This window comes from Canis aureus, chromosome X (assembly GCF_053574225.1).
Source record: "Canis aureus isolate CA01 chromosome X, VMU_Caureus_v.1.0, whole genome shotgun sequence".
NCBI lineage: Eukaryota > Metazoa > Chordata > Mammalia > Carnivora > Canidae > Canis > Canis aureus.
The window spans coordinates 36,620,301-36,646,778 of NC_135649.1; the positions used below are offsets into that span (position 1 = coordinate 36,620,301).

At 38.7% G+C, this 26,478-nt stretch overlaps 1 protein-coding gene across 1 annotated transcript in view; it reads right to left on the reverse strand.

Moving 5' to 3' along the window:
• The window catches only part of HTR2C (5-hydroxytryptamine receptor 2C), a 298,109-nt gene extending 280,311 nt beyond the window's left edge, over nt 1-17,798 (reverse strand). Inside the window, exon 1 of the mRNA XM_077887342.1 lies at nt 17,230-17,798. The gene's annotated coding sequence lies outside the window, so the exon portion shown is untranslated. The remainder of the gene's footprint in view (nt 1-17,229) is intronic.
• Between the last annotated feature and the right edge of the window lie 8,680 nt (nt 17,799-26,478).

The following is a 26,478-nucleotide window of genomic DNA, read 5'->3' on the forward strand; positions in this document are numbered from 1 at the left end:
TTTGGTATACTTTATTTTTATTAAAAACCATTTAGTCACAATATTTACTCAACTGGAAGTGACAGGCTTCACTGTAAAAATTACAGGAAAAACTCAGTACAAACATATTATCAATATACCAAAAGAAAATATTTTGAAGTTATAGACAGACATGAAATGGGAGCTTTAAACATTGACATTAATATGCTTTGCATTTAAAATGCAGATGCCATGTTTAAACTTAAGCTTGCTGAATTACGAGAATATATAACTTATATATGAAATTAGATGAAAAGAGAAGCACTTATGCTATGAAGCTATAAGAGCAGAATGGAATGTCATGGAATCTGTACTCAAATGTTTCCTGTGTTATTATGACTGCTTTATTTTTCCCCTAGTAAATGTGATTTGGGGGAGCTTAAAGTAAATTTGTCTGGTCTTTTTTTTTTAACATTTATTGAGAGTTTATCATGTGTTAACTTCCATGTGTACATTGTACATTACATTCTTAGAACAATATTGCAAGGTACAAATTATTATCTTCATAAACGAGAATGCTCAGATCCTAAAAACTATTTAAACTGCTCTTCAAACTATTCCCCAAACTAAGCTTAGAAAACTTGCTTACTATTTGGTAAAGAGTATCTAGATAACAATATTAACTAATAGTGACCAAATATAATAATACTCATCATTTAATCTTAAACTCCTTCTTCAAAAGCTTTATTTTTTTTCCTTTACATACTCCAAATGTTCTTAATCACAAAGACCTCTGGTTAAAAACTCTGTGTCAGTTTTTTAATATTATAATTCATTTCTACCATTTTCCTATTTCATTGCCAATTACTATTATTAGATAACATTTTGCACGCGTTTTCCATCTTTATTCCTATTAGTAAATAATTATTCCTCACCACTAAAAATAAACTGAAATCTTTGAAAATACACATACTTGATTTGTAGAAGTTGATATATGGCTGGTGCCTCCTGACTTGTTTTCCATCTATTTAGTTCTTTGCAAACGTTGTCAGTGACTGAGTAAATGCTACACTGATAGGATATTTTGAGCGTGAGCACCTCGCATATTTTTAAAACTTAAGGCCGTTAATTCAAGGTACCATGGAAAAAGTTTACCCAACCTCTGTAGTGAAACAGCCTTGGGCTTGATTCCTGGCTGCATCTTGCGTTAGCTCTGTGTTTGGGCATGTGGCTTAAATTCTCTGTGTCTCCATATACTATTTATTAGGGCTGTTGTAAAAATTACATGAGGGATATACGTACTTTGTCAAAGCGGGGACTAGGATGTGGGTGGGGCTCAATATTTGTTAATTTCTTTTCCTTCTTCTCTTTTTAGGAGAGGTACCTGGCAACTTCTTTCCTGAACCACATCCTGACTCAGAGGTTCTGCTCTGTATTTACTAGATGGAATGGTAAATATAAGTAACAATTTTAGTAACACTATAGTTTAAAAGTAACAATGGCAGTAACATTATAGTTTAAAAATTCTGACAAAAGGTTAAATCAAGAGAAAACTGAAATCAATCAACAAAACCTACATTGCAGATTTTTTTGGGCTATGCATTTTCCTTCTGGTTACTGTTTCTGCCCGGGGAACTCCCAAATGAAAGTTAACTGCTTAAAATTTGCTTACGAGATATATGAATGTTTCAATTTGGTTTCAAATCAATCCAGTATATGCAAGGCATACATGGAAGTGAATAATGGAAGAAGAATCACAGAAGTAAACAGACTTCATTCTATAAAATGTACTTTATTTTTTTTTTTTTTTACCTTTTAGATCATACCATTGAACTCATTTGATTGTGTTATGATCACATCTTTCCCATACTCTGTAATTCACAAATTCATTGTCCTTAAAACCATATGAAGGTCACCGGTTTGTTTCCTTATAAAAATGACATAATGGGTTAAAGCTGGAATTCTGTAGCTGGTGACTCATGCTTGCATTTGTACATTTCAAGAGATGTAATTTATAGAAAGGAATCATCCAGCCTTGTGCTGTTTCAGATTTCAATTGCTCTAGCAAATTAAAACATAAAGGCTAACATAAATAAATGCACACAGCCTGTCAACTGGTCAGTCATCTAATTTGAACCTCAAAAAGTACTCTTATTTGTCTTTTACATGATTCTTTTTCTCTTGTTGTGAGTCATATATCATATACACATAGAATCTTTTACCTATGTCAGTAAGAATAAAAGTCATAATCTTGAAAGTATGCACATACTAATTTTCTGATTATCGAAACCAATAAACTATAAATTCAGTTTCTGTTTATTTTGAGTGAATAAAGCATGAAGCATGATGTGATTCTCAAAGACAGTACGATGTAGTCAAAATTTTAAGGGCTTTTATTTACTATGCCACATAGCCTTCAAGAGGCAGTAGACCATAGTGGAAAAGAACCTGATTTCAGATTTAAGAGATGTGGTTCTCTTTGTAAAGCTTTGCCAATAAATAATTAGGTGTGGGACCTGGAACAAGTCAGGGGCCCCCTCTAAGCCTTAATTTATTTATCGCTGGGACGCAAGCAATAGTAAGTCTGTTATAAATGTTATCAGTATACTTAGTTTCTATTGCTTTACTAAAATGCTTAGTAAAAAAATTAAAAAATAAAATAAAATAAAATGCTTAGTACCTAATGTGTTAATGCTTTCCTAATGTCATCCTTGTATTTTCGAATTGTGAAGTACTTTGCTAAGTACTTTCCTAAAAATATCAAGCTTTATAAATTATCTAATAATTATTAATGACTCTTTTGGTATCGAGAATTAATAATCACTTGATATTCAGACAATTGATTTTATCTGAGAGTTAAATCTACAGCTCATCATTTACTTTCTTGCAGGGTATAATTCAGGTATCTAAGGGCTTGCTAGTAAGAAATAATTCATATGACTCCTACTTGTAAGAATCTTACTATTTCCACTTGCATTGTTTGAACTAGCTTAATCCCTTACTGGACAAACAGAAGGTGCTGAACTCATGTTTGCTAATTTATTTTTAAGTATTTATTTTTTAAGTAAGTTAAGAGCAACAAGATTGAGCATGGATGATTCCAGACTCATGGAGTTGTTTTTGTTTTTGTTTTTACAAAAATATTATGCATCTGAAAAGTTCTGTGAGTCAGTTAAAAAGAGATTTGTTCATGATATCTTTAGACAATACGGAACAAGGCACCTGAGAAAGTTTATCCAAATTCATAGTCCTTCTTTGGGCTTTGGGACAAAAAAGTTTTTATATCAGTAGTTTAATCCCATATAATTTATTTTTTGTCTGCTCTGTCCTCTGAACTTTCTCTATATTTAATTTAATTTATTTTCCCCAAATTCTTTATGTAGCATTCATATATTGGATCTCCAACTGGACTCCAAATTACTGGAGATCACAACTTTAGTGTTGTTTCCTCTCCTGGGAGGCCTTGGAGTACTCAGTCAAATGTACTGTTAAACAGAACCTTAGCAATAATTGAATGTAATAATGTATAAAGTTGAGGGAGAAAATCAGAGTGTTTCATGTTGAAGAATCTGAGAAAAATATGACTCTTAGATATTCCCCAAAGCTTTATGTAATCAGTGTTTACTATTTGGACCTCTGTTCTTTTCTCTCTACAACCTTCTCTCCCTTGGAAATTTCTGAAATTCAGCTAAGCCAGAATAGTATGGGTTGGTCCAAATTCTTTTACCTCTAGGCTTGATCTGTCTCCAGAAATCCAACATCATATTTTCAGCTGTCTGAAGAACACCTGATGGTGTATGTATATATTTCCTCTTGCCAATAAAATGTAAGTTCCTCCATGGTAGGAACCATAACAAACAAAAAATATTCATTAAATAGTAACTTGACAGTTCTGTGACTCCAAGAATAAATGGTATATTCTCTGCCATTTTTTTGCAATGTTGGTGTAATTAAGCTTCAAAAAATATTTTTAAAGTGATGATGATAGAAATACATGATTATCAATCATGTATTAATAATCTACATGATTATTCAGCTAAATCTAGGGTAGGCTTAAGGGAGGACCAAAGTTTGAATAATTCCCTTAAAAGTACTTTATGTCAACATAAATGGTGTATCTTTAGATTCACTAAAGATGGTAATAAAGAAGCTAGATATGATTTTCAGGAGAAAGTAAATAGAAATAAAAATATAACACAGAAAAGAGTTTGGAACAAGCTATAAATGACCTTTCCTATTCTTTTTCCGACCATTTGGGGCCACTCTCAAAGACTCAAGAGTTCTGAACACAGATACAGTAAATTGAATACTCCTCCAAAAACAAAGGTTCTGATATGGGGGAAAAGGATAATATGAAATGTAATTAAAGGCCTTGAGATGAGTATCTGCTCACAAATGTCCTTTTCTTTTGAAGCTCTTTATAGAGCTTATGTACCCAATTACATCTAGGAATATATTAAAGGAAAAGACACTTTGTAATCATGAAACTCAGTCATAAACTAAAGCAATGACAACACTGATTTTCAGCAAGATATTAATGACTTCTTGGGGAGGGACTGTAGCTTCAGACAGTTTAATTTAAACTCCCTGTAAATGGTTATGTTTAATTTGTGATTGAGAGCCAGTGATGTCTTAAATTTGCTTTAAGTAATAAAAGACGACAAGAAGGGACATTTCCACTCATTTAGTGATCTTTAAACACTAAGTCATTTCAATTTAGGCCCTGGAGTGAAAGAGAAAGGGCAAGCTCAAGCTCCTAAGTGAGGTTTGGCTTTAGATTGTTTAAGGAATTCTTAAGTAGTTGAAGCAGAGTTATGACAATTATCTCCTAGACTATAAAAGTCAACTATGCGAGCATTATTATTGGAAGTGGATTTTCAGAACTACAAAACTGCTGGTATTTTCATAGATTGTAGCATTGGAAATGACCTTAGTAAACCATTCATCTGATTTACTTTTTTAACAGGTGAGACCATGGAGGCTTATAAAAGACTAGAATGCAAGTCATTTAACTCTAAATTTGTACTCTAAAAACCATTCCCCACAGTGCTCCTGTGATTTGAATATTAATTATTCAGCAAATATATATTGAAAGAACCCACAATGTGTAATGATGTGTGAGAAGGGTAGTTGGGGTGGAGGTATAAACATGAATAGTATATAATTTTGTCCTCTGTGAATTCATAATCCAATAAGAAAGATAAGACTCAAATTAAAAAGTGAGATGATGTGTATAAGACCTTGAACACTGTGCCTGGCACATAGACGACAGACCTTGAAACCTAAAAAACAAAAAACAAACAAAACCAAACACAAGACAATGTGCTAAGTGCCACATAAGTGGCACAATTAATAATATCCATTTTTGTTCAGATTTTAAATTCAAATTTTAATAGTCTTATGTATGTGGGTGTCAACCTAGATCATATTTTTTAACAGATTTATTTAGAGACATAGAAGGTGTGAGCTGAGGGGAGGGGCAAGAGGAGAGGGAGAATCTCAAGCAGACTCCCTGCTGAGTGCGGAGCTTGACATAGGGCTCACTCTCAGGTCCCTGTGATCATGACCTGAGCTAAAATCAAGAGTGGACACTTAACTGACTAACACTCAGGAGCCCCAAACTAGATAATTTTTTGATATGACCAGTAGTCCCTTTACATTGCGTATACAAAATCATAACATATTTAAATTTTACATGTTGTGTCTTGGCTTTAAAATCTGCATAATGCCCTTAGTCTCCTCCATAGCCCCACCTGAATAAAACAGTACATCTTTCCCTAAATTAAGAATGTGACTGTTTGCAATCATTTCCTAATATGACCCGTAACCTGGAGTTCATTATTTCACAATCCACTTTGCAGTCTCTTTATTTCACCTTGACATTTGACAGCTATCTTGGCATCTGATTGCTATTAACCATACATCTGCTTTGCCCAGAAGTTGGGTAGCATGATTCTGTGGCACTGTGGTGCATGTGGGAGATGTGCAGGGTTCAAACACGCAATGGGGAGTCATCTGAAGTGAGCCTTAAGGCACTAACCCTAGGATTCTATAATCAGGATGGGAATGAAAAGAGGGGAAACTTTTGAGAAGCATTTTGTAAAAATAATTTAGACACTTAAATTGATGGAATTAACTGAATATATATGGAGAAAGGTGATCCAAGAATGTCTCCAAGGCAGAAAGTACAAGCATTTTTTAGATTTTCATGAAAAAATAAGAAATGTGAGAGGAGGGCTAGAGTATTTTTTGAACAATGTAAGTGTTGCCATAAATGTGTTCTGTATTGTGCTACAGTAATAAATGTACTTTTATTTGGTCTTGTTGCTTCATCTGAATCAAGAGACTCAGAATATCAACTATAGATATGAACAAATTTGGCTGCTTTTCTGAAAATTGTACTTACCCAAAAGTACAAAAGTAAGGTAAAGGGATCCCTGGGTGGCGCAGCGGTTTGGCGCCTGCCTTTGGCCCAGGGTGCGATCCTGGAGACGCGGGATCGAATCCCACATCGGGCTCCCGGCGCATGGAGCCTGCTTCTCCCTCTGCCTGTGTCTCTGCCTCTCTCTCTCTCTCTCTGTGACTATCATACATAAATAAATTAAAAAAAAAAAGTAAGGTAAAAAATAGCAAATTATTTTAATAACAATATATTATCTTCTTAGGTTTTCAAGGTTTTTAACTATTAAATTCTAACTATTTTCATTTGAATGGCAAAATCTGTGAGAGTTTTCTCCATATTCTTTCTCCTATTCTATATATTCATCTAATTTATGCCTCCAGATTTGTAACCTTAGGGATGTATGTTATTTAACTTCAGTGGTTTCTGCGTTCTTGTCTGTAACAAAAATGTTAAGTTTGAAGGATCCTTATAGAAAAATCACCTAGTACACCCTCTCATTTTATAGTTGTAGAAACTGAGGCTCAAGCAGAACAAGCAACTGCTGCGTTTTTTACCTTCATTTTTCCTGAATGGGAAGGTAGGAAGAGAAGAAGTTGATTTTGTCTATACCGTAAATTGCACAACTGTATTATTATTATTATTATTATTATTATTATTATTATTAGAGATAGAACGCAAGCAGGTGAGGAGAGGCAGAGGAATAGGGAGAGAGAATCTTAAGCAGGATCCATGCCCAGTGCAGAGCCTGACACAAGTCTTGATCTCATGCCCCTGAGATCATGATCTGAGTTGATATCAAGAGTCAGATACTGAGCCACTCAGGCACCCTGCAGAACTGTATTATTATATGGAATTGTCTTTTTGGTCTCACAAGACTATTAGCTTCTTCAGGGAAATACTGTGTAATATGTGTATCACTTCTCTAACCTCCAGTGAAATGTCAAGCATACAGTAGGCCCTCAACAAATACTTGCCGAAATTCCATAATTGTTATAAGTTTCTTATTCACCTTCATTATGTAGTTGACTAATTTGACAGATACACATTGGTCATGAATTTTGTCAATCTACTTACAAAATAATTGGCTGAGGTTTGGTAGTATAAGCAGGAAAAGTTGAGGTAGACCATTATCCAATGAGAGGAAGGTAATGAATATTCAAGGTAATGAATCAGCATGTGCTAACTTAAGATTTTGGAGAGCAAGAGTTATTGTATTAGACAGAAAGTATAACAGTGGTTGCCGGGGGTTGGGGTGGAGGAGAAATTGTTTAAGGAATATAGAATTTCAGTTTTACAAGATGCAAAGTGTTAAAAACATGGATGGTGGTGATCGCTGTACAACTGTGGAATGTATTTAATGCTACTGAATGGTACATTTAAACATGGCTAAGGAGGTAACTTCTATGTTATGTGTACTTTACCACAATAAAAATAATTTAAAGGAAAAAGAAGTAACCATCCTAATAGAAGATATCTTCCACAGTGGGAAAGAGGGGCAGCCCCGGTGGCTCAGAGGTTTAGCTCCCCCTTAGGCTCTGGGTGTGATCCTCGTGATAGAGTCCCATGTTTGGCTCCCTGCGTGGTGCCTGCTTCTCCCTCTGCCTGTGTCGGTGCCTCTCCCTCTTTGTGTCTTTTATGAATAAATAAATAAAATCTTTAAAAAAAAAGTGGGAAAGAGAGTCATTGTATCCATGAATAGTTTTGGGGCTTATAATTTCTACCATACTTCATCAATTCTATCCATTTGTTAATCGTGATTTAAAAAATAGGAATAGAAGCATGGTGGAAAGACTAGAGAAATAAGTCCATTGAGAAACCAGCTCATTTGTGCTTTCTTAAAACTTGGTTTAAAAAAATTTTATTGGCAAGACACCAGATCCTTCTTGTTTTACTTCCACCAAGATTAAAGTAATCAATTTCTCCCCGCATCTATTTTAGACTGATATTACATTTAATAATGTAAGATATGGGGCTATTAGGCCCTTGGGAATCAGTGACTAATCAACCAAACAAAAAAAATTCCAGAACAATCTATCTATAAACCACAAAGCATTAAAATAATTTTAACTGTTTTTCTAATCTAAGATTTTAAAAAAACCTGACAAATTCTTGATTTTGTCACTCATAGCAATTCACTAATAGTAACCTCTGATTTCCTATCACATTATAAAAATGAGTCAATAAAACTCTTGTATACAAATTTATTTGCTGCAAAGGCTTTTGGGAATTGTATTTTAAAAAGAAAAAATTCTTCTCCACTCTGAACCATCAACCAATACTACAAAATGAGCATAGACATTTGAGGGGCTACTAATTAAAAGCTAAAAGCCAAAATTCTACAGCCAGAATATGGAATTGATCCTAATCACTGATCATGACTTTTACCAGACACCTATGTGGCCAATAGAATGGAGTGTCTCTTTCTCTCCTTTCTAGCTATCTGTCCACTATCATCTATTTTATATAATATTTATATATATTTATAGTTATATATATTTCACTCTGAACTAAAAAAATAAAACTGTATGTTATAGGGCTAAGCTTTAGCTATAAACTAGTTTAAGATTAATAATTTCTTAATTGCTGGAAAATATGTTGAAAGAGATGACATAACATCATTTCAGAGAAATCTGTTATTTTGTTAGAGGCTTTGAGTTCTTAAATGTTATTGTGCGGGTGTGCTAGAAATTCTACTCTATTTCTTTCTTTCTCTTCTTTCACTTTAACTATTGAAACATACATTCCTAGGGGGATGGATGGATGGAGGGATGGATGGATGGATGTAGATATAGATTGATAATATATATTATATAAATATATATAAGTATATATATTATATATATACATATATATATATATATATATATATATAGCAATACAATTAATCAAGGTATGTTAATCGGCAACTTACTATGGGCAAGGAATTTGTCATATATGTGGGCTAGTCAGCAAAAGCTTTATGCAAGAGGTGGGGCTTAAACCAGACTTGAAGACCAGGTAGAACTTAGAGGGGGAGCACCACCCACAGTACTGAACTTCTGCATTTTGCTCCCTGTTTCTAGCAATAAATCATTGTTGAATTACAAGTCACAGTTTTTATGTCATTAAAATGGAAGTAGTAAATGGAAAGGTTTTTTTTCACCAATTAAAAAAACAAAGCCTTGGGACGCCCTGGTGGCTCAGCGGTTGAGCATCTGCCTTTGGCTCAGGGTGTGATTCTGGAGTCCCGGGATCAAGTCCCACATGGGGCTCTCCGCGGGGAGCCTGCTTCTCCCTCTGCCTGTGTCTCTGCCTCTCTCTCTCATTCTGTGTCTCTCATGAATAAATAAATAAAATCTTTATAAAAAACAAAGCCTTTAAGCATACACACTTTTTTTGTGTGTTCTTTTCAACTCTTCATTAACTATAAGTACTATACTCGGATACAGTCTTTCTACCTGAGTTCAGATCAGTAGACTAAAAAACTGACAGACTTTCAGCAGTACCTTTTTTCCAAGCCATGATTATCAAATTATTTCTCCTGATGCCAGTGTGGAAAGGTACTACATGGCAAATGGGATCAGACAGTCCTCTCTGATACATGAGAAACCATCTTTAACAATCCTTCTGTTCCCTCCAATCTCAGATCTCCAGGATGTCAATTTTCCTGTTTGAATTCCACATAGGCAACTGTATATAAAGGATTAAATTGGAACGGCCTTTGTTGTGATGTCACACATGGGACAAAGCACACTCACTTATGTGTCTAACTCACTGTCGTGACTCTTCCCAGTCATCCCTTGTACATAACAGCATTATTTCCCTGATTTTATTTCAGTCTTGAAATGATCTCTCTAAGTCCCCTGAGCTTCACTCAGGCTTCCTGTCCCTCAGTCCCTCAGCATTAACAAGACTTTCTCATTTACTTTACTTTTTTCTTGGTAACAAATCTCCAGATGAACTGTTACATGCCTATCTTATTACTTTGCCAAACAGCACATTAATGATTAATGGGCACTGTCAGTAATAATATCCTCATGCTCACAGGCAAATCTGCTCTATTCAAAGACTAGTGGCTACAGCATTAAAGATAAATTAGCCAATTCCTAAACGGAGGCAGTGAGTTTACTGCTTAACAGCATCGTCTCTCTGGAATCAAAACTGCTACATTTCAAGCTTGGTTTCAGTTAGTTTAAGTGGATTATTTAATCTTTTTGTGATACCTCAGTTTCCCCATCTGCAAATTGTGGATATTAGTTGTACCCTCTCATGGGGTAACTATGAAGCTTATACATGTGAATAGAGGTGAATCTCTTATAAATCTGTCATACACAGTAATTTCTAATAAATAACAGCTATTCCTATCTTCTTTCATACCTCTTTTGTGAAGAATAATTACTTGCTAACTTGGGCAGGTCTTCCTTACCTCGATTATAGGAAGCTGGACCTGGAAGTATTAAGTCTTTGACTACTGAGATAAAATGAGAGATCTGGGAGTTTAAAATATAGTTATAAAAAATGTGAACGCTGTGACATTTACTCATAGGCATTCATTAATGACTTTAAAGACAGTCATTTTTTAGAAAAAAAGAAAAGATTAAAAGAACTCTGGTCAGTGTAGTGGTTGCTACTCTTCTCTAGGTATTAGTTGACCTTGCCTTTGGTTTCAGTAATGTTTAATTTTTATTTTTAAAATTTTTGTATTGAGCTCACCCCCATATCCTGCATTATAACACTGATTCCACTCTGAATGCTCACCCTCCCTTCCTCACTCCCAATCAAGCTGCTTCATTTTCTTGGGAAGGCTACCTTCACCTTTCACCTTCATTCTTCCCAGGCTCAGCTAGCCACCTTGTACAGTAGTTCAGGATGCACCAAGGTGCCTTGAACTAACTCTCCATCCTGATTCTTCTGTTGCTCACTCCTTTTATCAGAAATCTACTCCCTTATTGTCCATCAGAGGATATTTTGTTCTTATAGTCACCTGCACTGAATAATGAGAAATGTGTAAGGATTTAGGGCAGATGAAATGGCCTTTGTTGACCACCTATATATCCTCAACATTTTTTCATGTGCCAAAAGTAATTTTGATAGAGGACTATCATTGGGGATGGGATGGGGAATAGGCTCATGAGAACACTTAATGGAAAATGGGTTAGAAGGCAAGTGTGGTTATTTTAATAACTAATTGGAAATGTATTAGTAACAGTAGCCTGTCACAAAGGACCCATTTTTCAACATAAAGAAGATTACAGAAGTTTGTATGTGGAAGGCAGGGAGCATGTAAGATATTGCAGAAAAGAGAAGACTATATCATGGATGAGATCTTTAGGATACAGAAGAAAGCAGGATCCAGTACACAGAAGTTAATTTTGGAGAAGAACAGGGGTTCTTATTTTTCCAAGGCAAAGCAAAAGAAGTAATACATAGATATCTAGAGGTAGAGGAGAGAGAAGGTAATAAAGATGACTTCTTTCTTATACATCTCCTTAGTTTTTGTGAAAGTAAAATTACTGAAAGTAATTTTCAGGGGATACAGGAATGGAATACAAAAGTTGGCAAGAGTTGTAAAAGTTTGGAACATGTGTCTAGGAGTATAGGAAAGGGAGTTAACATGTAAACTTGGTATGTAAAAAGGATTGCTGAATAGTATTGAGGGCCCAGAAGACGTAGGAGACTGTAAAATGTGTAGTTTTGTTAGTTTTCTCCAGTAGTGTTCAGCAATCAGAGTAGGAAACAGGACAGATTAAACCAAAAGGATGAAGGTAAAAGGCGGGGCAGTGGAAGGGCAATGAGGAGTGTATTGAGTATTGAGTGATGAGGAGGAACATCGTAACTGGCATAAGGGTCAGACTAAGAAGAAAATGAAGCCAAGAGGGGGCCTGGCAAGTCTTGACGAGGTTGAAGAGGAGGTACAAAAGAAAGGTGGGGAATGGGTGGTTACTGAGTGTCATAATCTGAGCATGGTCTTTTTCTTTTTTTTTAAAGATTTATTTATTTATTCATGAGAGACACAGACTGAGAGAGAGGCAGAGACACAGGCAGAGGGAGAAGCAGGCTCCACGCAGGGAGCCCATCGCGGGACTCCATCTGGATCCCGGGTCTCCAGGATCACACCCCGGGCAGAAGGCAGTGCTAAATCGCTGAGCCACCCAGGCTGCCCCTGAGCATAGTCTTTCTGAACTTAAAATTTTGGAAAGGGACATATTTCAGGTGTGTCAGCAGGCCTGAAGACCATGGAAAAATAAGAGGTCAAGGAATTATGAAGCTAGGCTGTTATTTGGCAATAATCATAAATAATGGAGTCTCTAGAGAGTGGCAAGATTAAAAATGGACAGTAAGAAAGAACCAGGTGCCAAAAATGTCAATGAAGGCATAGACAGCAGAGACAAGAAAGAAATGTTGAAATGCTGTAAGCACCAGTAAAACATTATTTAAATAACAACAGAAGAGACTGTTTCTAATGTGTTGGAACTTAAAAAAAAAATGGCACTGGTAGAGATTCACCCATAATGTTAAGCTCTTACATATGGAAAAGTAATAAGACTCATGAAGTGAGGAGAAGCAGAGGATAAGAATTAATGTATCTCCACTTGAGGGATCTGTCAGAAAGCAGGAAAGCTTCTGTAGGAATAGTCCAAGTAGGAAAATTACAGATTCTGGTTAAGGCAAGGAGGTGAAGGAAGTGTTCAGTGAAAAAGCAGTGAAAATCCTTACTTTCCAAAAGAACTTTCTACAGTGATGGAGATAGTCTGTATCTGCACTGTCCAATAGGTAGTCTGTATCTGCACTGCACAATCACTAGCCATTTGTGATTTTTGAGTAGCTAAAGTGTGGTCTGTGAGAAAGATTAAGTTTATAATTTTATTTAATTTCAGTTAATTTAAATTTCACTAGCCATATGTGGCTGGTGGCTGCTGTACCTTGCAGTTCTAAAGGCTGTTCGACAGCTGTCTATAAATGTATGCTTAGTTATTAATAGATAATGACAAAGGTAAATTACCCCTCTAAGTGGATGTTTGTATTCAAAGGAGACAATGACTAAGATTAAATCAGGAAATTCCTGAATATAGAATTTCAGGTGCTGCGGAAAACCACGAAAGCTACTAATCTGGGGGCCAGAAGGCCCTTCTAGTGCTTCTCAAATTCGAGCGTATAGGTGGTCCTCTATGAATGAAATTAACCCTAATGAGTAAGATTGACTTTATGAAATGCCAACTGTAGGTACAACATTGTAATAAACAAGTATCTTAGTAAACTGCAGACGGCACAGTCTTACACACAGCTGAAGGGAGGAAGGATTAGCTGAGATGAAGTAGAGATGCTGGGGACAGGGAGAAAAAAAACATAATTAAGATTCCAACTCATGTACATCTTATTTAAACTCCTGCTTTCACTCTATCATTTGTGTATAAAAATGTCAGAAATGACTGCCAAAGAGTTGTTGCGGGTGAGCATTAGATTAAATCTGCTTGTGACTCGCTAAATGACAGTGCATTTTAACCTCTTGGTGGGTTTCAACGTTACTTGTTTACAATGGAGATTACAAGGCTGTTTTGCAGCCACGTTGTCAGTGTACGAGGAGGCCTTAAAACGCGTTGAAGAAAGCCACCGATGGATGCATCAATTTAATGAACACTCATTGTGCTGGTGACTGGAGGTTTCTGAGACTCAAGAGTATACAAGTTGCAGATAAAATCACATAGGTATACTGGAACAGTGATAAATAAATAATAATAAACACATATGACTTTGTGCAATAACAAAATTTTTAAATGCTTACTACCCATGTGCTTCTTAATAATCATGTAGGATTAACATATTATTATGTGAATGCATAACATATTAATATATGTCATATATTACAATAATATATGTTATTAACTCTAACTTACAGTCAAGTTTTCCAAGTTTGCTCATGGCTATCCAGGCTGTTAGTGGTACCAATTTACATATTTTTCTCCACTAGACAACACTAGTCTTTACCAGATGCTCTACTAAAATAATCTCAATACAAGCACTGTATATTCTCATTTTGTGAGGTATTCTACTTCTATAGAATTGGGTGGTAAGAGGTTCTTTGATGATAATGGACAAATAGTCTGAAGCTTCTAGAGCCATTGTAACTCAGGATTTATTTGCCTAAAGGCTCAGAAACCAGCCACCTTCTTCCATCTCAGGCCTTGAGCAATTGGATATGTGTAGCTAAAGATACTTAATGTTGGTTTCTGACAATCTCACTCGTAAATTTTGTTTTAATTTTTGTGTGTCCCTTAGGTAGAGAGAAATAACTGTAACTTGAAGGAAATAAATGGAATAGTAAAATAACTGAGAATTTATGCAGGCTTCAGATTATTATTCAGATATAGGTATTCACCAGCTAAATTCAGAAACATTTCTAAATAATTAAATTCCAAATGGTAGTGATAATCCTGCAAATCTCCCATGATTTTAGAATTTATTTTCCAGAGCAGAAATCTACTATCAGTAAACTGCTAGGGGTGAAATATCCATGTTGCTTAAACCTTTAGTGGAATCAGCCCAACATTATATCAGAGATGCTAGGTTTTTAAGATTTTACTTGTATTGTTAAAAAATAAACATCTTTCCTCCAGGTAGTCTTGAAAGCACAAATAAATATTTTTTATTCAGTTGCCGTAAATTAATCTACAAGAATATCTTGAGAGATGGGAAGGAAAAAAAATCCAATGTTACCAGTAAAATGGGAATATTTTCCTCATCCTAGGCTTATTATGAAGACCATGTGAAATAATGCATATATGCAATGCTCCTGGCTCCATGCCTGGCGTCTAGTAGGTTCACAAAAATGTCAGTTTTCACCCCTCTTCCCATGAATTCACACTGCACCAAAGCCTGTCATGTTATTATCTGAAAATGTCATCATCCTCATCCATGACAGCTCTAGATATAGACCACTCAGGAAAGCACAGGAAGGGTTAATAACTCTATTTTATGCAGATAGAAAAACACTGCCAGTGTTGGCTTAAGCACCCCAGATCCTACCTTGACATTGCAATCACAAGCCTTATCCACCTTCGGAATTTCAGGACTTACCTTGGGCTTGTTGCTGTAGATGATAATAGCTAGTAAGAAAAAAATTATGTGGATGAAATAAATAAATATTTTATTTACTCCCCCAGAGGATTAGAAGAGCATACTTAAGGGATAAAAAATTTAATTAAGTATTCTATAGCCCACCTTCCCAAAATACGGGAAAGAATTCCTGTAACCAGGGGCAGGGGTGAGGTGTGTGTGTGTGGGGGGGGGGTAGGGAGATAACTCTCAAAGATCAAGGTATCGTGGTGCAAAGAAATTAATAAATTATACTCTTCTTAGAGGATGATATTCAGGGGGACTTAAATACTGCAAAAGAAAAGCAATGATCATGGTAGAAATGCCCACCCCCTCCCCGCCGTGGCCCTTTTCACTGTGCCTACACATATGTGGTCAACTACCTTGTTTCTACCGTGTTCATATTTTGCTTGTCAGAATGGCTGCTATGTGGATAAACTTCTTAATCAAAATTCAAACTCTAGAATCCAGATGTCCTTTTGCACCATTATGTGTTACTCACTGAGCGGTGTCTCCCCCAACCCTAATCATTTTAGCTAAGTGCTAGGCCCCCCCCTCCCCCAGTGAGGTTCCCTCGGTTAGCCTGCCTAAAAGGTACGTGGTGAGGGGCATATGCACTTAGTGGCTCGGCAGCCAGAGGTTTCCTTGGACGGGACTTGTGATGATAAATATTAATAAAGAGGCTGCGTGGTACTGGCAGTGATTCTCGACCAAATTAGATATTCTCTAAGTGCCAAATGTCGCCCTCTGAATCTGAGTAGAGGAGTGCTGTCGCCTAAAATAAAGGGGTCTTGAACACAATATAAAATGTTGGTCACCTCAAGTCGCTTACTACCCAACAGGAAGCAAAAGGCAAAGGGCACGGCGCAAAAAAGAAACAGACACGCAGACACATTTTTTGCAATGACGAACTTTATGTGGCTTCAGGAACGGCAACCTGTTCTTAGGCTTAGCAATCCCGAGGTACACTGTTAAGACCGCTCGTCAGGTTAAAGTGAGTAAAGGAACCAGAAAAAGAGGCAGCACAGGAGACTTTTCCGCAATCGTCTTCAAAATATAGTGACTTAGGTAAACTAATAAAAAGGTTCGTTGAATGCCCTTATACTCTCAGCTTAAACTTACGTGACCATTAGCAGCGCTGTTCGAATTCAGCCCACAGCTGTTAGACCCAGACACAGATCCGCAGTGTGCATCTCCCCAGAGCTACTGGTGTTCACTTAGACCCCCCGAAAACCGGGGTCGGTTTTCAATGAGAACATAATAGAGGATCTTTCTCCCCACTCTGCTGCCACTGTTCCAAGCCTCGTGCCCCCTCCCGCTTGCCCGAAATCCGCTTTTCTTAAAAACGTAGCCCGTACCCCCAATTCAGTTGCACCTTCCGCAGCCCGAACCTCTACACGGAGACACCCACGTTCACTCTCCCCCCGCTCTCCACTTCTTGAGACCCCACGCCCGCCTCCCATTTTTCTCTCAGCAATCCGGGCGCTGGATTCTCGAGCGCCCCCCCCCCCCCCCCCCCGCCAAGCCCCTTCGTCTCTAGTCCCTGCTACCCAACCTCCTTTGAGGCTTCGGTGCCCCTCCCGTGGCACTAAGACCCCCTCTCCTCCCAGAGACCCCAGCGTCTCCTGGAGCTGCGCGTTCAGAGTCCCTCCCTCCCCCCGCCCCCCACCTCCCGCTCCGGCCAGCGCAGTTCTGCAAGCTGCAACCATCCGGGACCTGGCCCCGCTCCCCACCCCATCCCCCCGCCTAAACCGTTAGGGTCTCGGCTAGCAATGCCGTCCGGGGCCCCAACTTACCACAAGCGTCCGGGAGGAAGACAAGGCAACGGTCGCCGCGGCGGCAGCTAGACGAGAAACGGACTCGGCTGCAATCGCCCAGCGGAGCCCGCGGCAGTCAGTGCGCTGCGCTGCGCGCCGCAATCTCGCGCCTCGGCGGAGTGAGCGGTGGAGGGAGCTCGGCGCGATAGTAAGCACCGGCGAGTCGACCTCCTCTGGGCGACCGTGCGCCCCCGGACAGGTTTGGCTGGTCTTGCTCCACTATCTTACTCTAGCTTAGTAACTGACCACCTCCAGCATCTCTGCACTATTCGCGTCTTCTTTCTTCTTCGATGGCCCCTAACTAACTACACTACTCTAAACGGACGAAGGCCATCACGCGAGCGCCACGACGATCTGGACGACTCCGACGACAACGGCGTGCAAGAAGGAAGAAAAGTTCATATGCAATCGCAGGTAAGGGGCAGCAGGCCGATGGAGCAGCCAAGGTTGGCAGTCTAGCTGCTCCAAAGGCAGGATCGGAAGGATCGGTGCGCATGAGGATGTGAGCTTCCTCCGCGAGCACCAGAGCGCCTACCCCGCGCTGGCGATGCTGCACCGCTCTCTTGGGCCAAAACCGGAGGAGGGGTGGAGCCAAGAGCGACCAATCAGCGCTCGGCGTTACTCTGCCCCCGGCCTGGTCGGGCCGTCTCCTAGTGCCTCTGGAACCTGCTGGCAGGGGGCGCGAGACCCCACGGTGGTGGCGGTGGCGTTGGTGATTAACTTGATTTATGAGGCTTGGAGGCTGGGGGGAACTGGGGCCAGTCTTGGGGGGGGGGTCTTGAGAATGTACCCTTAAAAATTCAAAAAACACCTCCTCCCAAATACACACACACACACACACACGCACATGCACACACACACACACACACACACACACCTTAACATTTCATAAGTCTCAAAAGTTCCAAGGCTTTGAAACTCCCTCTGAGTTTCTCGGCTGCAACTAGTAACCCTTTCCCCAAGAGGGGCAACTGAGGCATTCACAAGGTCAACCATATTTAGTGAGCAAAGGATGTGGCTCTAAGGCCCTCTTCCCCCCTTGTTCCTAACCCCAAATGCAGAGAAGGAAGAAAGGAAAGCTCTTGGCCTTCATGCCCCAGGAGGGCACAGCGTGGTTTCCTTCTTGACCCCACAAGCCCCCCTCTAGGTCCTCAGAAAGACACCCCGAGAGCAGCTTCTTGGGGTTTCTGAGGTGGGGCTGCACCTATTTCTCTGGTACAAAGCCCGAGGCCCACAGCCAGTTGGTTGCCCAGCCGTTGTGAGGGCTGCCTTGGCATGCTCAGGACAGCAGGGCAAGGAGCGATCTACAAAAGCTCCCTTTTGGCAACAAACGGGATGCCGAGCTGCAGCCCCGCGCGAGCAGAGCTCTTCGCCACCGGCTCCCCGGCGCCGCCACCGGGCAGGTGCCTGCGGTGTCCTGGCTGCCCCTCAGAGAAGGGTGGTGGGAGCCACCTTGGCCAAGACCCCTGGGAGGCACCAAGATCAAATTTCGTAATGGGGAAGATCCCACTAAGAAGGGGGCAAAGCAGATTCCTTCTAAGAAGAAATGAGCAAATGGGAATGGGGGGTGGCGTTTCTGGTCTTGGCTCGGTGGCGATCTACCGAGGGCCGCCGGAGAAGTGGGGACTGGCTCCCTTCCGGTCCCAGGTAGCTGCACCGAAGAAAGATCGAGACTCGGGGTCAGCTACTTGGGGCCGGATCGTAGAGCGCCATCATATGAAACAGGCTACGCGGGAGGCCGTACAGCAGCTAGGAGGATCGAACCCCAGGGAGCGCAGAGGGAAGGAAGCGGCTGGCCGATCTGGGGGCCTTTTGTCTCAGTAGCATCAAAAGTTAGGGTTGGGGAAGGAGGTGGGAGCCGTGATATGAGTTGGGTCCTTTCCTTATTTCAGGTCACTTCTTGCTGTGCCTCGGTTTCCCAATTTGTAAAAGGAACTTACTGGTCTATTTCAGTAGGGGCTTTCGGGAATCCTAGGATTCCCTCCATTCCCACTGAATTCCGACACTCTTGCAGCGTTCTGATCTTAATTTGGCAGTAAACATACTGTCCACACCCAAGTTCTGTTTCACAAAGCTAAAACCGATCGCAATTTTCTTGAAGCATCTGTTGAATGCTACTGTATGATGGCGCGCAGGTGGTGGCGACAGCGCTGCCAAGCCCACGGACTGCACAACATTCGCATCTTTAGAAATGCTTTGTTAGCGAACAATAATTTCTAGATATCAAAGAGAAAACGTATGCCTTCTTTTTAAATAATTAAGCATTCATCTTGAAAAATTCCCCAAGTGTCCTCTTTCTCTATCCCGGTGAGCACAGAATGCTTCGTTCTGGCTTCTCTGGCGGGACTTACTTATTTTGTTGGAAGCTGAGACATTAGTTTTACTTTTAAAAAAATGCAAATATAAACCCCCGTGATACATGCACCCAGGCCAAATGGAGTCTTCAGAGCGAGAGCCTGGGAGAGCATCCACCAGAGCCCAGGACCTCCTGGAGCTCACCGGCTCCCTGGGGAGCTGGCTTAGCGCGAGTGACCACAATAACAACAATGAGGAGAAGTGTGATCAGCAAAATCGTAATCATGATTGTCACGGTTATCACTACTACTGTTACGTATCTCGCTCTTGAGGCTCTTCTCCTCTTCAAGAAAAGCAAAAGTGCCGAGAAGGACCCGAGGTGAAGCCCACTCGGGGCTGGGAAAGGTTCCCGGTGCATCACGGAGTTAGCTAACCAGACGGCGGGCTGAAGCGCGCCTGGGCTTCCGTGTGCTTCCGTGTGCTTCCGTGTGCACACGGGCTGGCAAGTGTGCCTTGAGCTGCGCTCGCCCAGGGGCCGGGAGCCGGTAAGGCTGAGCCGGAGCGGGGGACGCCGCCGAGGTCCGGGCGCCGGTTCCGTCAGGAGCGCCAGCTCCACTCTCCGGGCACAGGCGGCGCGTACCGCCTCTTTGGGTTCTCTAGGTGGCGGCCTGGCCCAGCGCTGGCGGATCTGATGGGTTTCGGGGTTTGGGCAACACTAGCCCGGAGAGTATAGTGCAAGGAGTAATTGAGGGTGTACTCTTAAGATCAGGAAAGCAAACTCAGAACGAGTACGTGCCGGCGCGCTCTGCGGTCGCCAGAGAGGTTTTCTCGAATTCCTGCCTAAACTGTTCTGGGGGAATCAGCCGAGGATTTTCCTGGCTTTCCCTTCCCTTCCTTAGGTCTATATAAGTTGTCCCTGGAAAGAGGAATCATTTACTGTGAAATCCTCAGCTTTGATGCAAATCCCCAGCAGTCTCCGGAACAGTTTCCAAAAACTTGCCCAGTTTTCTAAGGATATAGACAGGCTTTTGCAACTTTCACATCAGGGGTATTCCCCTCACCTCAACTATGTACCTTTCCAAAACTCCAGATTTTACAATTCAGGAAGGATTTAAAGAAGGTGGTTACTAGGTAGATAAAAGTTCCTTGTCATTTAAGACTTTGGGAACGTTCTTATAAACAATAGTAACCAACTGGAAAAATTTACTGCTTTACTCCTTACTATTTCTCCTCTTGACCAGAGAACCCTATTATAACAAACCTAAAAGATTATGCATTTATAGACTATGTATATAGCCTGCATACATAGATTATAGATTTATGATTGATTTAATAATAAGTGACCGGGTTCTTGAAAAATATTCCAAGGCAGATATTTTTGCAGAGCTAAGGAAGCTACAGAAAAAAAAAAAAAAAAAAAAAAAGATCTACCTGGAGATTTTTACCACAAGACATAAATGCAAAGCATTTTTGACATTCCTTCTGCTCATATTTTTTTTTTTAGTTTAAAGGAAATCCTGATAGAGGGTTTTTTGTAATTATACAATTGTATCAAATAATATATTCAGCATTTCATATTTTTGCTTAACTGAAAAAGCCCGGGATCATAGCCATAATATTGTCCATCACTGAGGCATGATATACAAAAATATAAACTTTCATATTATTTTACACAGTAAATTTCTCCTTTGCTGTTCCTCAAGCAGGGTCATTGAATAATAAAAAAAACTTAGATACAGATGGCTTGATATACATGAAATCTTTTCAAAGTTGGTAGGATTATTTTTAATGAAAACCAGAGCAGTTGAACTTTATGTGCTGTGTAGGAAGGCAGGGGGCAGTCTCTGATCATGTCAGTCTTTGAGTGCAACTTGTTTTTGGAAAGATCCCTGTTTTAGCGAAAAACAACAAGCAACTCTGGTTCTCTCATACTCTCACCGATGTTTGGAGAAAGAAACTGAAAACCTTTGGGGAAGATTTGGAAGGTCTCGTCTACATGTTTTTGCCACTTCTCAGAATTAAAAGGTATATCAAGATTAAGAATCTGTGCTTATTATTATTTTTTGAACAAATGTTACAGAATTAATGTAATTGTATCTGACATTCTTGTGGTTGTGACTTCTAGTAATCAAGTATATATTTTTAAAAAAACAACAATATACATGTTAGTTTGAGTAGGGAGGGGTATGGATTCTAGTAGCCTCACCAAGGAGGAGAAAAAGCAACAAGCTACTTAGATGTCAGTTCTTTAGAGAAACATGTGTTGTCACGGAGCACATTCATGCTACGATAAATGTATTTTATATTAGGGACATGCATTTCACTCTTCCAGCACAGAATGAGAAAAAATGATGATTAGGGCCTTTTGTTTAAATTAAACTGAGATTGAAAGGCCAGGGCATCAGTAGTTTTTCTTTCATTCCTAGCCCCATTCAGAACTAGCACTCTTCTATGTCTGTGTCTTATTCTGATTCTTTCAGACCACTCTGATCTCTACTGTGCATTCCTGTAGTAATTAGGACTATTACCATGCATCAGAATATTTGCTTGTTTGAGAGTGGTCTCTGAAGTTCATGGGAGTGGCTTACCTGGTCTGTAAATCAACAATATTGCATTATTTCAAATGAGTACACCATTGTGTATTGCTAGCTATTTTCTTCTCCTCCTCCTCCTCCTCCTCCTCCTCCTCCTCCTCCTCCTCCTCCTCCTTCTTCTTCTTCTTCTTCTTCTTCTTCTTCTTCTTTCTTCTTTTTTAAATAAGAACTATCTCCTCAACCAAATTCTAAGTATCTCAGGGACAATGGTTTAGTCATATTCTTTTCTTCATCGACTTTGTTCCTATTTATCCTAATACTGGGCACAAAGAATTTAAATAACAATGGTAAGCCTTAATTGTTGACACAAAAGAGCTTAAGATGAAAGGCCAAGAAGGGCAGGGCTGGTAAAATCTGAATTTTTAAAACACTTGAGTATAAATATAAAAAGTGTATTGCTAAATTGACCCATCATGCAAAGAAATCATGACAGTTTGATTGGATCAAAATAAAACTTAATAGAAAAAAAATGTGAGATGCTGAACTTCAGGTACCAAAGTTCTGTGTACAAATTTTGGTCATGATGATTTTCAGTTGGCATCTGGATCAACAAGTCCTTATTGTGATATGATTGCCAGAAAACCAAATTTTATCTTGGGCTTCTGCAACTTTTCTGGAAAGAGATAGATACAATTGGGCCCAATTTGGTGCTTTGAGGCACAATATTTAAAGAATGAAATCAGTAGATTAGAGTTCATCCACAAGAATGCTTGTGTCAGAAGGGGGTTCAAATCATGTTATGCGATGAACTTTGGGTTTGTATCCTCTGGAAGACAAGACTCTTGAGGTACATGTTAGCTGACTTCAAATATTTGAGAAATTTTTTTATGGAAAGGGAATTTGCTTTGTTTTCCAAAGTCAGCATTTGTATCTTCTTTGTGTTTGTTCTTTCAGTGCTTGGCACAATGTCTGACACACTAGACATTCAATGAATATTTGTAAACAGAAGGAAACTATGACACAAGAAAATAAACCTGGAATTAGTGGCAGACCCTACAGACTCTGGCTCCATAGTAGAACTTTATAACATTCAGAACTGGTTAAGGGTAGGGGCGCCTGGATGGCTTAGATGGTTAAGTGTCTGCCTTCAGTTCAGGTCATGATCCTCCAGTCCTGGGAAAGAGCCCCCAGGTCTAACCCCTGCATCTGGCTTCCTGCTCAGTGGGGAATCTGCTTCTCCTTCTCCCTCTGTTGCCCCACCACCCCCTTACACTTGTGTTCTCCCTCTGTATCTGTCTCAAATAAATAAATAAAATCTTAAAAAAAAACTGGTCAAGGGTAGAATGAGCTGTTTGTGAAGGTAGTGAGCTCTCCAATATATTGGGGTGTTCAATCCTATAGAGGTTAATCACAGTGGGGATGTTATAAAAGAGAGTCATGTGTGAGGAAGGGGGAAAAACAGGTAGCTAATGAATATTTAAAGCTTTTTCTAATCCTAAATCTTGCAGAATACATAAATGTGGTCTCAATCTAGTTTTAGAGGATAAAAAAGAATATGGAACTTTTTGAAAAACAGACTGAGGAAGTTATGCACTGTATACTTGCTATAAATTCAACTTTGCTGCAGGAAAAAAACAGCTTCTTACCAAGACCACAAGACAGTTTTGCTGAGCCTGTTACACTTGCTAGCTACTGACTTCCATGAAAAATAAGCTTCAGGAAGCTTATTATCATGAAAACAACAGTATTATGTTAGGATACCAGCATTCATTGTAATTATAGAATACTGTTAAAATGATCAGATTTAAAATATCAGGGTATGATTAAAGGATGTAAATTAAATTGAATGTTACTATGGGAATTTCAGGAATACTATTTTAATGTTAGCTTTACCAAAAGGAGAATTTGTTTTTTATTAACTGGCATAAAATGTGTGCATGGACTTTAATATTCTTCAGTACTATCTTTGTCTAAGATTCTTAAGATTTGCAGAAAGAAAATTTTCACTAAGAATTGGCACAGAGAACAAATTGAAGCACAACTGGAGATAATGTTTTGGGCAGCTTTTTGTTTTGTTTTGTTTTTCTACTAATCATTTTATGTGACTGTACAAATTGGCAAGAATTTCAGGCTAACAAGTATACCAAAGAAGCCTTTGAATTAAATCCTGATTATACAATCATTTTTTTTGTCAGAAGTGATGTAATTCATCAAGATATGATAAATAAGAGTGAAGGATAAGTTCTAGAACATGCTCAGATCAAGCTTAGAACCTGGAGTTCAGGAGTTTCAAAAATACGTACCTTATCATGTCATCTTTGTATAACCAAGTGACATGCTTTTGTTTATTTGACTGTATTCCTTTATTCTTGTCCCAAGAGATGTTATTCATTATTAGTTTAGTGCTGCCAGATTTTTTTAAACACAGAATTTAAATTAGCATTCAAAAATATTTCCTGAACCTCAATAAATAATTTTATCATCACATAAAGCTGCATTACAAGTGAGGCCAGGTTCAGTACAATGTAAAGTTAAGCTTAGTTCAGAGAGCTGTTGTTTCTTGGTTTTCCTAAGGCTGCAATGAACTAAACACACTGCACAATAAATAGACATATACCATAATTCCAATATATGTATAAACCAAGCACACATCTAAAAGGTGAGAAAGAGTTCTTTAAACTAGAATTTGTAATTCAAAAGGGGATAAAATGCTTGAGTTTATAATCCCATTTGAATGTTGTCAGCTGTTCCTTTACAGATGGGATAACAAAGATAAAAAGGAATTTATTTATCAGTAATGTTCAAAATATGGCACTTTTTCCTTCCCAAAGATCTTCTATTGAACTCTTTCAGTATTTTTGAAAAATTTAAGTTCCTCCTCTTTGTGTATTCTCATTAAACAAGAATTATGAACAACAGGCTATATTTCACTGTAAGATGCTACCTACCTATCAGAAAAATGTTACACATAAAATTTTAAGCAATAATCAATTTAACTACAGAAGTCATACAGCTATATTATTTTCTTGGTTTGATATCCATACTCTCCCCAGTAAACAACCTAATCAACTAAGTTTAACTACTTCATTTGGATAACATGGCTTATAAACTCCATATCTTCAGTTCTAATTCATCTGTGGTATCAGATATGTCATAGGGGTTTTGGTAAACCCTTAAAATCTGCCATCTCCTAAAAATAATGTATATTATAAGCCACCAGATTTAGTGTAGCAGAATCAAACCAGATATCAAAAACACACTATTACTACCTCCAATCTCATCATCTTTTCCATTATCATCATTGAGAAGCTGGCCAACAAGCATTACATTACTTAGTTGATTAATAAGCATCATCATGTGCTTTGTTAATAGGTACTTCTCTTTATCAGATTTTGCTTCTCTCGCTTCTCATCATGACATGTTTACATAGAATTAAGACTTGCATTATTCCTTTATCCAAGTGACACCTCCTTCTCTCAGAATATCTTCTCTTGTCAGTTTATCAACTTGTGGTAGATTAATGGAAATAGAGCAGATTGGAGGATATTTTCCTACCTGTCCTACTATGAATAATGTGTTAACTATGCTCATTTAATAAAATGTCTCAACTAGACTGCATTGGTAAGTATAAAGAAGTCTCTGCCACAGATTGTAACATTATGCCAATGAAATGAAAATTTTCCTTACTCCTTACAACAAGCTTGAAGGACTAAGTCTCCACACATTTCAAAGACTAGAACCACACGAGTTTGCTCAAGATGACACATTGAAAGCAAATAATAGCAAATGTTCTGTATTTCAAGACTAAAGAAAAAATCTTAAATATTTTCTTAACACCAAAAATTTTATATACTTTAAAAATTATGGACAAGTATAGAAGTCCTTTATTCTCTTGAAGTGGAGTTTAACTTGAAACAAAAGCCTGTATAGCAATGATTAGATGCCTATTGTCATGTAATGAGAGTCCTACAGAAGAACTGCCTGAGTCAAAATTTATTTTCTGGCCTTTTGATTTTTGAAGTGGTATCATTTTTACTCTTTGTGCGTCTTCTGGTCATTAGTAGGACGGTGATAGTAAAAATCCTTTACTACGTGATCTTTTAGTACAGAGTAATGAATACTTACACTGCTGAAAGAGCAAAGCTAGGGGCAAGATTTGCTAGAGAATTCAACTTTGTTAGCATTCTATTTGGCCAGGAATCTTCATTTGCTAAGATATTATACAAAAATAAATTTTTATCTTATAAAGTGGTATACACAATAACCAGGAATAGCTTCTAAATTAAGAACTAAATGGTTTAATTTATCATTGTTAAATTTGTCTATGCATTTCTGACTTTATGATGACCTCAATATTTTTGTCAATATAACTTTGCTGAAGTTTAAAAGATACAAGGAA